Source organism: Haliotis rubra, unplaced genomic scaffold, assembly GCF_003918875.1.
Source record: "Haliotis rubra isolate DU_JTF1 unplaced genomic scaffold, ASM391887v1 Scf169, whole genome shotgun sequence".
In the NCBI taxonomy this organism is placed as follows: domain Eukaryota; kingdom Metazoa; phylum Mollusca; class Gastropoda; order Lepetellida; family Haliotidae; genus Haliotis; species Haliotis rubra.
The window spans coordinates 431,553-445,199 of NW_025765658.1; the positions used below are offsets into that span (position 1 = coordinate 431,553).

The 13,647-nt window shown below is 38.4% G+C and overlaps 1 protein-coding gene and 1 long non-coding RNA gene across 2 annotated transcripts in view; one reads left to right on the top strand and one right to left on the bottom strand.

The window, feature by feature from the left end:
• The window catches only part of LOC124272352 (vascular endothelial growth factor receptor kdr-like), a 462,777-nt gene that overhangs the window by 341,516 nt on the left and 107,614 nt on the right, over positions 1-13,647 (bottom strand). The gene's annotated exons all lie outside the window — the stretch shown is intronic.
• On the top strand, positions 4,132-4,604 carry LOC124272353. The gene is made up of 2 exons (XR_006897313.1): positions 4,132-4,311; positions 4,527-4,604. It is a non-coding gene; the product is annotated as an uncharacterized LOC124272353 (long non-coding RNA).

Consider the following 13,647-nt stretch of genomic DNA (forward strand, 5'->3'; position numbering starts at 1 on the left):
AGTCACCGAGGAACAAAAGAAGAGAGGTGAAGAACTACTCTTACAGTACAGTGATGTATTTTCCACCGGAGACTTGGACATTGGCCACTACACCGAAGTGAAACACAGAATAGAGTTGACAGACACCACACCATTTAAAGAGCGACACCGGCGCATACCACCATCTATGTTCCAGGAAGTGAAAGACCATTTACATGAACTATTAGCTTGTGGTATTATAAGACGCTCTTACAGTCCCTGGGCCTCGAATGTTGTTCTTGTCCGCAAGAAAAATGGATCTTTAAGGATGTGTGTGGACTTTAGATCATTAAATCGACGAACTATTAAAGATGCCTATGCTCTGCCTCGCATTGAAGAAATCTTTGATCGTCTTGCAGGTTCCAAATTCTTCACCGTGCTGGATATGAAGTCCGGATATCATCAGATTGACGTTGAGGAAGACCACAAGGCAAGAACAGCATTCACAGTCGGCCCACTGGGGTTTTATGAGTTCAATCGTTTGCCATTTGGACTTGTAAATGCACCAGCTACGTACCAACGACAGATGGAACATATGCTGGGAGAACTTCACCTGGAAATATGTATGATTTATCTGGACGACCTTATTGTATTTTCTGACACGTTTGAGGAGCATCTGTGTCGTCTGGAGAGGATTTTTCAACGCCTCAGGGAGAGTGGGTTGAAGCTAGCTGCCAAGAAATGTGATTTCTTTCAAGAACAGGCCAAGTTCGTTGGACACATTGTCTCTGCTGAAGGAATCCAGACCGATCCTGCCAAGATAGAGAAGATTGTGAACTGGCCAACACCAAAGAATCCTGAAGATCTGCGTCAATTTCTTGGATTTGCTGGATACTACAGGAAGTATGTCCAGAACTTCTCTTGTATCGCCCGTCCTCTATCTGATTTGTTGCCTCCTACAGTGAAAAAGAAAGGTCGATACAAGAAGACTACAGAATCAAAGACAAAATGGACTTGGGGTCAAGAACAGTCAGCAGCATTCCAACAACTGAAAGATATACTGTCGTCACCACCTGTTCTCGGATATGCAGATTATGCCCTACCCTTTGAACTGCATACAGATGCCAGCGCACAAGGACTGGGAGCAGTGCTTTACCAAGTACAGAATGGACACAAGAGGGTCATTGCTTATGCAAGTCGAGGACTTAACAAGGCAGAAAAGAACTATCCTGCGCATAAACTGGAGTTCCTGGCTTTGAAATGGGCTGTCACAGAGAAGTTCTATGATTATCTCTTTGGACACAACTTCTCCGTCCTGACAGACAATAACCCTCTCACCTATGTCCTGACGACAGCCAAGTTGGATGCTACTGGACACAGATGGCTCGCAGCACTGGCTTCCTTTAATTTCGACATCAAGTACCGTCCAGGCAAGGAAAATTCTGATGCTGATGCCCTTTCAAGATTGCCACAGCAGGAGACTGCAAAGATTGCTGCCAGCAGTATAAAGGCTATTTGTGGTAGTTGTCAAGCCAACAACTACATAGAGAGCTTATGTCTCGCTGCAGAGGTGATCGAAGACCCAGAGAACGGACCCAGAGGAAATCTTACCAGTATGACACTGAGAGATTGGAGGAAGGCCCAGAATCGAGATCCAGTGTTATATAGAGTCATCACAAGCCTTCATCATGGAAAGATCCCAGAGGACATTCCCATAGGTCTGGCCAGAGAATTACAACACCTGCAGCTACAACAAGGAGTGCTCTACCGGATAACAACATCTGATGGTGAAGAGAAGAAGCAGCTGGTGCTACCAAAGGATTTCATCGAAAGAGCCCTCAGTGGACTTCATGACGATATTGGCCATCTTGGTAGAGACAGGACAGTTACACTCTGCAGGGAAAGATTCTACTGGCCAGGGATGGCTAAAGATGTGGACAAGTGGATAAAGAACTGTGACAGATGTCTCCAAAGAACAACAACAGAAGGCAAAGCCCCACTAGAATCCATCGCAACTTACCAGCCGCTTGAGCTTGTGTGCATCGACTTCCTGACCTTGGAGATGTCAAGAGGGGGATACCAGCATATTCTTGTTCTGATGGACCACTTCACGAGATATGCCCAGGCCTACCCAACAAGGAACATGACTGCTAAGACCACCGCAGAAGTCCTATTCAACAATTTCTTCGTCCACTATGGTTTTCCTCTCAGGTTACACTCAGATCAAGGAGCCAACTTTGAAAGCAACCTGATCAAGGAATTGTGCAAGTTAGCAGGGATCGAGAAAAGTAGAACCACACCATATCACCCCCAAGGGAACGGGATGTGTGAACGGTTTAATCGCACCCTTATCAGCATGCTCGGTTCCCTGAAGTCATCCAAGAAGACCAACTGGAAGTCCCATGTAGCACCATTGGTCCACGCCTACAACGCCACTAGACATGATTCCACCAAGGAGAGTCCCTTTTTCTTGATGTTTGGAAGACAACCCCGCTTACCTGTTGACGTAGCTTTTGGAATAGGTGCCCCAGCTGGACAGCAATCCAAAACAGCTTACATCAAGGAGTTGCGACAATGTCTGGCAGATTCCTACAAGTTGGCAACAGAAGCAGCTGACAAGGCAAGAAGCAGACAAAAGGGGAAGTATGACATCAAGATTAGAGGAGCTACTCTCAGTGTTGGCGACCGGGTTTTAGTAAAGTAGCTTGCTTTTGATGGGAAGCACAAACTGGCAGATAAATGGGAGGAAGATGTCTATGTAGTGCTGGATCAACTCAATCCTGAAATCCCTGTGTACTGTGTTCAGAGGGAAGATGGACAAGGCCGTTCGAGGACACTACATAGGAATCTGTTACTGCCAGTTGGCTCACTACTACCCACACCGGACAAGCCAAATGATGTTCCACCTGTTCCACCACCAGAGAAGAAACAGAAGGAAGATCCGACTGCTGAGCAACCTGATGAGTCGACCTTATCTGAGCCTGACAGTGAGTCCGAGATCTATTCTATTGAGGTCAAGGTGCAGCCTGTTGAACTCACCAAAGAATCTTCAGTGACCAGTGTTCCTACAGATGCTGATCCACCGCCTGAAGATGAAGTTCCCAATGGACCAGAAGAATCAGAAGATTCCACTGATACCATGGTTCAGGAGGGGAACAGGAGGTGAGCCTACAGCTGATGAAAGTTCCCAACCAGTGATTGAGGAACATGAAGAACAAGAGGAACAGAACATCAGCCCACGTCGGCGTCCCAGGAGAGTTCTACCAACTCCACCGCCTAGGCGTTCGGGAAGACGACATCAGCCTCCATCTTGGCAGACCAGCGGAGAGTATTGCATGAGTCAAGTTCCAACAACATCAGCAAGAAATGACTGGCAGCAGCGAGCTATTTTCTTGAAGAACTTGGCAGAAGATGGACTCCTGCAGAACCTGCCGAAAGATGCATACAGAGCCATGCTAGATCTTGTGACTGGCTCCACGGACTGACTGTAAATATCGAGACAATATTTTCCTTGGGAGAGGAGAATGTAACAGTGTGTAAATAAATGTCATTTTTAATGTGTTAAACTTCATTATTTTAAACTTAGGTATAAAACTTTATCATTATCAAACTGGCCTGTGTTAACACTAACACTTGCACTGTTCAACTAACTCACTGGTAAGCTAGCTTGGGGTCTATTGTTAAGGTTAAGTGATCTGTGTCAGGTTCAATCTCTGCATTGGCCTGTTGTCAAGGTTCCTATTGTTTCAAAGGTTTCAGCTTCTCATCATATTTAAAGCCTTCTACTGCCTTTCATTTGTGGCAGTATACATTTTCTCCTTGAGACTTGCAATACCTGCACAGCACCAGCACATTATGGGGTAAGTTAAGTTAGATCTTTTAGTATTACATGTATAGTAGGGCTATTAGGATTTAGTGTATTAGATTACATGTTTTAAGGAATAGTGTTTTATCATATTTAGTGTATGTAAGGTGTTTGTCTATAAATATATGCATGCTTAGTATTTTAGACAAATATATGATGTATTGTGTACCAGTACACTAGTATACTATCATGATGCTTTAATTTGTATCATGCACATGTAGTATGTATAAGTATATGTATTAGCTATTTTATGATTGGCATGATACAGTAATGTATATCATGCATGTTTATTATAAAGTTTAGTTTCTATATGCATATTTATGTATGTATTAGGGTAAATAACTATTTATGTGTTCGCTAATGCCATTTATGATGTATATCTGTATATACTAGCAGTATACTTAGGTAATATTTTGTTTATTTAGGTTCACTAAGAATCAGATGTTTTAGTACCTGTTGGACTATTCTGCCTGCGTCCCTGAGACGAGGTGAGGTATTGTTTTCAGAATGTGATTGTTAATATTAGTAATTATAATTGTTATATATGTGAGTAATAATCAGAGTACATGTCTTTACTTAAATCTGGATGATTGACAGTTATCAGATGTATTAATAGTATAGTTGTAACCATATTGAATGCATAACATGATACGTATTTTATGACAGGAGACATGTATTAATTGATGGATATTTTATTATTCAGGGCGTTTTGTTATAATTCTGCCAACTGGGGATCTCCTTATCCAACGTAACCAGCGCCGAATAAATCCCTGAAACCACACACAAGTGTTCGTCATCATTGAATCTACATACAGTGTACGTGTACGAATACCTCTGTTACAGATAGAAGACTTTGGTTTGGTATGTTTTAACAACCAATCATGCAACTCTATTGAGTCAAAACATCAGACTGAGGAAGTCATTGATAATTAGGATATCGACATGTTTGTTTAGGTGGGGTCCATTGTCCTATTTTCAGTCATGTAAAAATTCAAATCAAAAGTGTAAAAAAAAGTTAAAAATGGGTCCAAATGATATTGTTTATGATGATAATGCATGCACATTCACAAAGAGTGATAAAGTTGGGTTTTGGATATGAAAAAATGGTTGTTTACCGTAAAAAGGGACTCAATGCTGAAATTGGATTTTTGTCTCTTTAAAACACATTCCAAACACTTGAGGTTTAATTTTTGGATCATCATGACTTTCGACTGTTTTAGGAAGAGTCGTCAAACGAGAAAAGACTAATTTTTCCCTTAGATACTGTAAAATTTTGCCTATTTCTGTCCTTGTATAAGGAAGCATAACGCCAAAACGTACCAATTGTAACTTCACCTTGCATGAAATGCACGTGAAAACTGTTGGAAACGGGTATATAAGGCCCCTAGATTTATCATTTCACACCATACATTCACTACAATGCCTAAATTAACAGCAGAAGAGTGGGAGAGGGCCATTGGAATGCTGCAGACTGGGTTGACTGATCGGGAAGTGGTTGTAACTGGTGGCCTCCCACTTCTGGGTCTGTCTCTAGTTGTGCCAGTATTCTGGAATCGCTGACGCAGCCTTAGAATTGTGAGGTGATAATACCCGAATGCAGCAGCCACTTCCCGATCAGTCGAAATCAAACGAAATATATTGGGTGTGAATATGAACACGGTGCTCATCTGGCTGTGCCTGTTTGAAATGAAAACAAAGAAAAAATCAGATTTTACAATGTGTTGTATTCTCTCAAATTTTTAGACATCCATTCACCAATTCATTGCAAACATTGGCTCAATATTTTTAGAATATGCATGGGAAGAGTCTTGTAGGAAAAATTATGAAATTAAAAGTCTTCACATAACAATTATTTGATTAATTCAAACAGAATTGTCAAATTTTCTGGGTAGGCATTATAGGACACTCAATCTACATGAACTTCAGGAGAGAAGTACAGATGTGGTAAGTGACAATGTTTATGCTTTGAAACATAGTCTGTGTTCAAGTATATTAAGATAATTTTAAAATCTGCCTCTAATATGTTGTAATTCATTCACATATGCATTAAACTGTTTTACTATATTATAGTGAACCATGGAGAGGAGCAGTTTGCACTATTACAGAGTGGCTCATCGACCAGGATCAGTGATACACATAAACCATAAGCCTCCTTCTCCCTGTTATAACTGATAATATCAGCTAGCTACAGATGTTGGAAATTTAGGTCTTGTTCAGATGTGAGAATTAGGAAGCAGAAGCAGGAAGACAGATTACCAAATATGCTCTTTTAGACGCCTGATCATTTATTAATACTGCGAAAGTCATCAACTTAGCATCTATGCTGTTTAATGTTGGCGTCAAAAAGAGGAGATACGTTTTCCACTGAGTAACGACGGTAAGTATATGACACTCCCTACTTTCAAACATTTAATGAGTCATTGAATGACTTAATGTGGTTCTAAACATACAGAGTTTGAACAAATCCACTGCTGGGATGTTTTCATTATTCGAGAACAAATAACGAAAATGGAAAAAAACCAATTGAAAACACTGTGTCTCAAATTTGTTGTCCCAAGTCTGAATAACTAAACCAGGGTTGGATAGTGTTTCATTGTTATAAAGTCCTGTTCAAAAACAGTTGTTTGGAGACATAAACTGAATAAGAAACCTGGTGCTGCTTAGCTTTTCGTTATTCAGAAGTGCTGAATACCTAAACAGTTGTTTGGATATAGATTATCTTATATTTGATAGATATAATGTGCATATAGTGAATAACGAACCTGCTGCTAGCAATCTTATTCGTTATTCAAAAAACGAACCTGCTGCTAACTTCAGACTAAGTTTCTGCCCAGCCATTGGTTGGCATGTCACTTGTCATAATTATTGCACATATTTTGTAATTTCTTTGGGGTGAAGGTCAGTTGAATAACAGTTTGAAAGTTTTTGCATAAGAAATTGACACAATTAGCCCAGTAATTCATATCTTTAACCTTTACACTATTGTTGGAAGATGAAATATAGGCATAACTGCAACATGTACTTTAGTTCTTATGATCTGCGATATTCAATATTGTCCTTTTACATTAACAGGTTATAATATACAGCAATTTAATTTAACCTTATAAGTAAAATTGATATCATTTATTTGAAAAATTATTGATAGTTTTTTTTAAATGTACATGCACACATTTTGAATAGGAATTTTCTTGTTTATGCCATTTGACAATGTTGTTTTATGGACAAAACATGATGTATAATGAGTGAGTGAGTGTGGTTTTACCGCCAATATTCCAGCAATATCATGGTGGGGGACACCAGAAATGGGCTTTACACATAGTACCCATGTGGGGAATTGAACCCGGGGAAAATACATTTTCACCATTAATGGAAAGCCAATTTGATATTGAATGCATAACATTATACATAAGCCACAAATCCGATTGATATATACTTATTTCATTTTGATATCTGGCAGTATATTTTGTTCACACACACTGACCACATATCTAAAATCGGTCACACAGTGATTTTATCCGTGTATGCTAGAAATCGGTAAAATTTACTGTTTTTAATGCATAGCAAAATTTCAGACATCTTTTTGCAATGTCTGTTTTTAACTGGAATTTTATTCCTGAATAGATAAACCTTGCTCATTGTGTAGTCTGCATCATAATGACGTTATTATCAGTTTTATATACTGTCCACTCTATTGTGAAACAATGTTGTATTCCTGGCTAGATATAACCTGCTTTCTGTTAAAGTTGAAGTCTACCATTTGAGGTGTTACATTCACAAAAAGCAGCATGAAATGTTTCTGGGTTCACATCAACCAACCTAAAGTCTGAGTTAAAACAAATAACGTACGATCGGTTGTGACAGTTGTTCTGGTAGTGGTCTGACCTCATAAATGTCAATCAAATTTGGTGTAAAACATGGTACAAATATATTGGCACCTGCACCCCCTTAATGCCATGAAGAAAACATTCTTCCATGATAGTTCTGACAAAGATCCTTTCCGCATGAAAAGGCTCAAAAGGATGACATAGTGATAAGACCACTGATAAGACTGGTAAGTATTTAGTCCAGTCATAATGTGACAAAACCTCCAAATAATTGGTACAGAAATGATTTGAGCGGTTTCAACTTGTTTAAGTTATAACTAATGAGTATAAAAAAGTCCTCCCTTGAAATATGATGCTAGGTCCTATTTTGGGGGTTAAAAAGTTTAAAAATCGAAATCTTCAGTAAATAATTTTAAACATCTCATATTGAGACACAAATTTACCATTTTATATATATTTTCAAAACGGAAAAATGTCCTACCAACAGATGAATTAGAAAAGTCAAATAATGTTATCTGAAGTCCTATTTTGGGGTAAAAAGTAAAAAAATTGAAATTTTCAGAGAATATGTTTTAAAATTCATTTTGAGACATATATGTACGTTTTAGGGATATTTTCAAAGAGAACACAAGCATTGTCACTAAGGTGACATAATACCCCGCCACAAATTATCAAATCAAACTTATAAAGTAATGAAAGTTTAAGATGAAGTTAAATGTCAACAAAAACATTATCTTGCTCTTTAGTTGTTCAACCACACACATATTTTCAAGACTGACTTTGACCTTGACATGAATGTCATAGTGTATGAAATATGCAAAACTAGTACTAAAGAAATTGCTTATTGAAAAACATGCAAGGGAGGTCTTGAAAGTCTATGAAGAAAATCCAGTGAACCGTTCTTAAAATATCTTGCTGTTAACATCTGAAATCTTGATAGTGTCGTCGTGACCCTACAAATTATGTGAAGGTCACCAAAATTGACTGGGCCCTGGGCCTTCCCTAGATGAAGTTTGGTGTGAAATATGAAGAAAATCCACTGAATATTTTTTGCGATATCTTGCTGACTATCTTAATAAGCAATTTAACATGCTGAAATCTTCAAAGTGTCTCTGTGAACTTGAAACTTAAGTGAAGGTCACCAAAATCGACTGGGCCCTGCGCCTTCCCTGGATGAAGTTTGGTGTCAAATATGAAGTAACTCCAGTGAATGGTTCTTGAGGTATCTCGCTGACAAGCATAACATGTAGTTTAATATGCTGAAATCTTCAAAGTGTCGCCATGACCTTGAAAATTAAGTGAATTAATTAAATTGACTGGGCACTGCGCCTTCCCTGGATAAAGCTTGGGGTTGAATATGAAGAAAATCCAGTGAACGGTTCTTGAGATAGCTTTACATGCAGATTTACATGCTGAAATCTTCAAAGTGTCGCCATGACCTTGAAAATTATGTGAATTAATTAAATTGACTGGGCACTGCGCCTTCCCTGGATAAAGCTTGGGGTTGAATATGAAGAAAATCCAGTGAACGGTTCTTGAGATAGCTTTACATGCAGATTTACATGCTGAAATCTTCAAAGTGTCGCCATGACCTTGAAAATTATGTGAAGGTCACCAAAATCGACTGGGCACTGCGCCTTCCCGAGATAAAGCTTGGTATTGAATATGAAGAAAATCCAGTGAACGATTCTTGAGATAGCTTAACATGCAGGTAAAACGTGAAAGTCCCCTTGTGACCTTGAAATGAGATGAAACCAGGTACCGAATATGAAAAGAATCTAGTAAACAGTTCTTAAGATATTCCAATTCGTACGGACGGATGGAGCCTAATACTATATCCCAAGGATATAGGTATTACTAATACATGGGTTATAAAAGTCAAATAGATGTATGCTAAATCCTATTATGGGGTAAAAAATTGAATAATTGTTAAAATCTCATACAGAGACCCTAGTGTACTTTTATATGCATATTTTCAAAGAGGACACGTGAAACTACTAATACATGGACTGGAAAAGTCATAATTTGAATAAAACCATAGACTTTTCAGAGCATATATTTTCTATTTTCAAAGGTAAAATAAACACAACTTCAGGAACATGCAATTTAGTTCCTCTTTTCGCCTCATCAAAGTTATGATTAATTTGAAAGGGAACTATCCTCTACCAATATGGAGAAGCTATTATATCTCTGAAACTAACACATATTCATTCATAAACTTTGAACAGAGAGAAAGATCAAGTTATGAACTTGAGCCCTGTGCTATTTTAAGATGTTGAAATGTGTATTTATTGTTTCCTTGGCAATACGTTTGACTTTGTCGATGGTAGTATACTTGCAACGGCTATATCCAAAGCCAGTAGGAGTTCAATTAAGAAACTAAGTGGTGCGTTTGCTCTCCAGGGATTTGTCCATGACATTAGGTTTAGGTTTACTAAAAGAAGGGTGTATTTATTGCTTAAGACTGTCGAAATGTGTATCAACATTGTACGTCTTTGTCTTGACCAAAGTTGAGCTAATACAGCTTTGAGCCTGGGATTCAGGTTGAACATAGGCACGAAGGTGACATAACTCAATACTGAGAATGATATAGTCTTGTGATTCATTTTATATGCTACATGAATTGTTCAAGACATCAAGCAATTTGATTCAGCATCTCCATAACATATGTACCAAGGACATATGAACCCCCATCCCTTTTAGCGCATCAACACCTCAGCCTTTTTGGCAAACAGTCACCTAATTGGCAAAAATGTCATCGGTATACGTTAATCCATGTTCTGGGATTGATCTACATTATCTGTTCCAAACTGAATGAACTGACCCTGTTTACACCCATTTTCGGAAGCGTTGCACTTAGCTCCTTCTTCTGTAACTAGAGATTGTAATAATGAACAAGATATTAATTAACATATCGGTTGGCTTGAACTGTAGTGATGGTGACCCTGAACACCAAGGGCTTTTCAGAGGGTTACAGAGATAGCCTTGGTCTCATAGTTTGCATATTTGAATTAATTTTGCTTGGTGGCAATGCTATTCAAAGCAAAACTTAACACTAACAGAAGATATTCTGAGTAAAGGAAATCTAATAATTTGAAAGTTGTGTTCAGGCTAACTTGAATATTTGAGATGTGGTTGGGTGAGGTGATTTGATTCAACGATGCTTGGAATAGTTTTTCACTTACCGGTATTTCGAATTGTACATGATTTCATGACAGATGGTTGATAAACAAGCATGCACCACCTACTATTTAAGTATTTGAAATACTTAATGTATTTGTCAATTAGTTATTTCAGTTTAAAAAAACCCAATGTTATCAATTTTTTTACTAGCAGTAAAAAGGACAACACTGGTTGTGCTTTCAAAACCTTTCTAGAGCTTTGATCAAGTAGCCCAGCACCCATGAAGATCCAATTTAGAATTGATCTTCAGTAACCCATGCTTGTCGTAAGAGGCGACTAATGGGATCGGGTGGTCAGGCTCGCTGACTTGGTTGACACGTGTCATGAGATTTCAAATCAGATAAAAACCAATACCAGTTATACTATAAATATTTGCAAGGGTTCACTCAATTCTGCTCACATAAGGGTGTGTGTGTGGTGGGGTAGCCTAGTGGTTAAAGCTTTTGCTCGTCATGCCGAAGACCCGGGTTCGATTCCCCACATGGGTACAAATGTGTGAAGCCCATTTCTATTGTCCCCTGCCGTGATATTGCTGGAATATTGCTAAAAGCGGTGTAAAAACATACTCACTCACTCTGCTCTCATAATAGTATGTAGTTGCCAGTTAAAGTTAAAATAGAACAAACTTATCCTTCAATCACCTTTTGAAATTGTTTAAAAATTAATAGCATAGAAAATATAAATGGTATCATATTTTCCTAATCTATTATTCTGGCATATGTTTCTTCAAGTTCTGTTAAATCTTGATACAGAATGTCCCATTTATCACCAAGGTGCGTAGTCTTACATGACCGCAGTGCATACAGTTCTGGGGCTTATTATGGGAGCAGAATCACCTCAGTCCTCCTCCTCGTCTCTTTTAATTGTAGCTTTTAGCTGTCTTTTTAATCCTTTATCTATTTGGCTAACTATAGCCTCGTCTAGTTAGAGTTTTATAAAAGATATAACCTTTCCTTTCCATTCTGCTACTTCAATCTATTGTATACAAGAAGACAAAGTCATCAATATCCCCCGCAATGGCAAAATACTCTTCATGATTATGTCTACGAGTTATGATTATGTCAAATATTTAGGTGTGTATATAGAAAAGTGGAAGGAGAGTATTGAAAGGTTTCTAAAGTTCTGCTCCAAAAAGGAGCACTATCACCAATTTCAGTCTGTGTCAAACTAATTGCCATGGAAATGCCAAAAATATCGTATTCAGAAATCCAAAACTACCAATAGGCACCAGTACACCACCAGACCAATCTATGTGCCAAGTTTGGTGAAGAAATAGTGAACGATTTTAGAGTTCAGCTCCGGAAAAGAGCACTACCACCAATTTCAGGCTAAGTCAAACTTGTTGCCACGGAAACGCCAAAAATATTTTATTCACAATTCCAAAACTACCAAAAGGCACCAGTACAACACCAGATCTATCTATATGCCAAGTTTGGTGAAGAAATATTGAACGGTTTTAGAGTTCTGCCCTGGAAAAGAGCACTACCACTAATTTCATTCTAAGTCGAACTTGTTGTGGGGGATAACAAAGGGAAGATAACCCTCATTTACTTGTTTCCAGTGTGCTGGAGTGTCCAAAATTCAAGTTCAAACCTCATGTCATAAACTTTTTTCAGTTTTAATTTTCATTATTTACTATTTTGTACACTTCAGTTGTATTTTTTGCAAGATTTTATAACATTTTCTGGACTTATTTTCAGATAAAAAGATAATAATTGAAAAATACCAGTTTTCATAGTTTTTGCCCCAAAGAAGCCACTTAGCATCAACATCCAAGGGAGGACTTTTATATATTGTTTACATAACTATTGTAAAAGATATAAACACAAAACCATTTCTGTACCATTTCTTTGGAGGTTCAGTGATTTTTTCCACTAATTCTACTGGACTAATTGGGTCCTTCCCAATGTGAATCCCTTGATGCCAAAGCTGAATGATATCTTCTATGGTGCCATTGGTGTCAATAGCTGTTCAGGATCTGACTCGCCACTGCTAGAATTGGTTCCACTTAAAGTCATACAAGGCAGATGTTGAAGCTCAGACTGATAGTGTAACAGCTGAGAAAACCTCTTGTGAAAAGCCTGCTCATGCAAGGTGTCCCTGGACAGTTTCCAAAAGTGTAAGTGGAGTTGTTCAAGGAGTTGAGGGAATCTGTCAAGTTTCGGTTGTCTGAGAAGTGTTGGCCAAAGGGGCAGACAAATAGGTTGATCCACCAGCACGGAGAGGGGAACCAAGAAACAAGCCACTAGATACAGTGTCATCTGATGATTCCTAATCTTAGCTATGACTTGTGGGATTAGCACTGCATGTGGGAAAAGCATTATGCAATCATGCCTTCCCATGTCGACATCACGTCCACTGTGTACGCTAAAGGATTTGTGACTAGGCTGATGTAAGTTGGTAACTGGTTGTTGAGCAATGTAATAAACAGCAGAAATAATCAAAATGAACCATATTTGAGTAAACTAACCATAATGAATCAAATATAAGTAAACATGCCATCACCTATACCAGAATGACATGTCATCACCTATACCAGAATGACATGTCATCACCTATACCAGAATGACATGTCATCACCTATACCAGAATGACATGTCATCACCTATACCAGAATGACATGTCATCACCTATACCAGAATGACATGTACATTAATCAAACACTTTAATTTAGGCTCATTGTGATTTAGCCCAGTGTAATTTGTCCACTTGATTAGTGCTGTTTCAGTTAGGATTAGCAGGTTTAGTTGTACTGACTCTGCTCCATACCATGTTGTACCATTCTTGTAAATATAATTAGTGGTGGTGTTAGCTGGG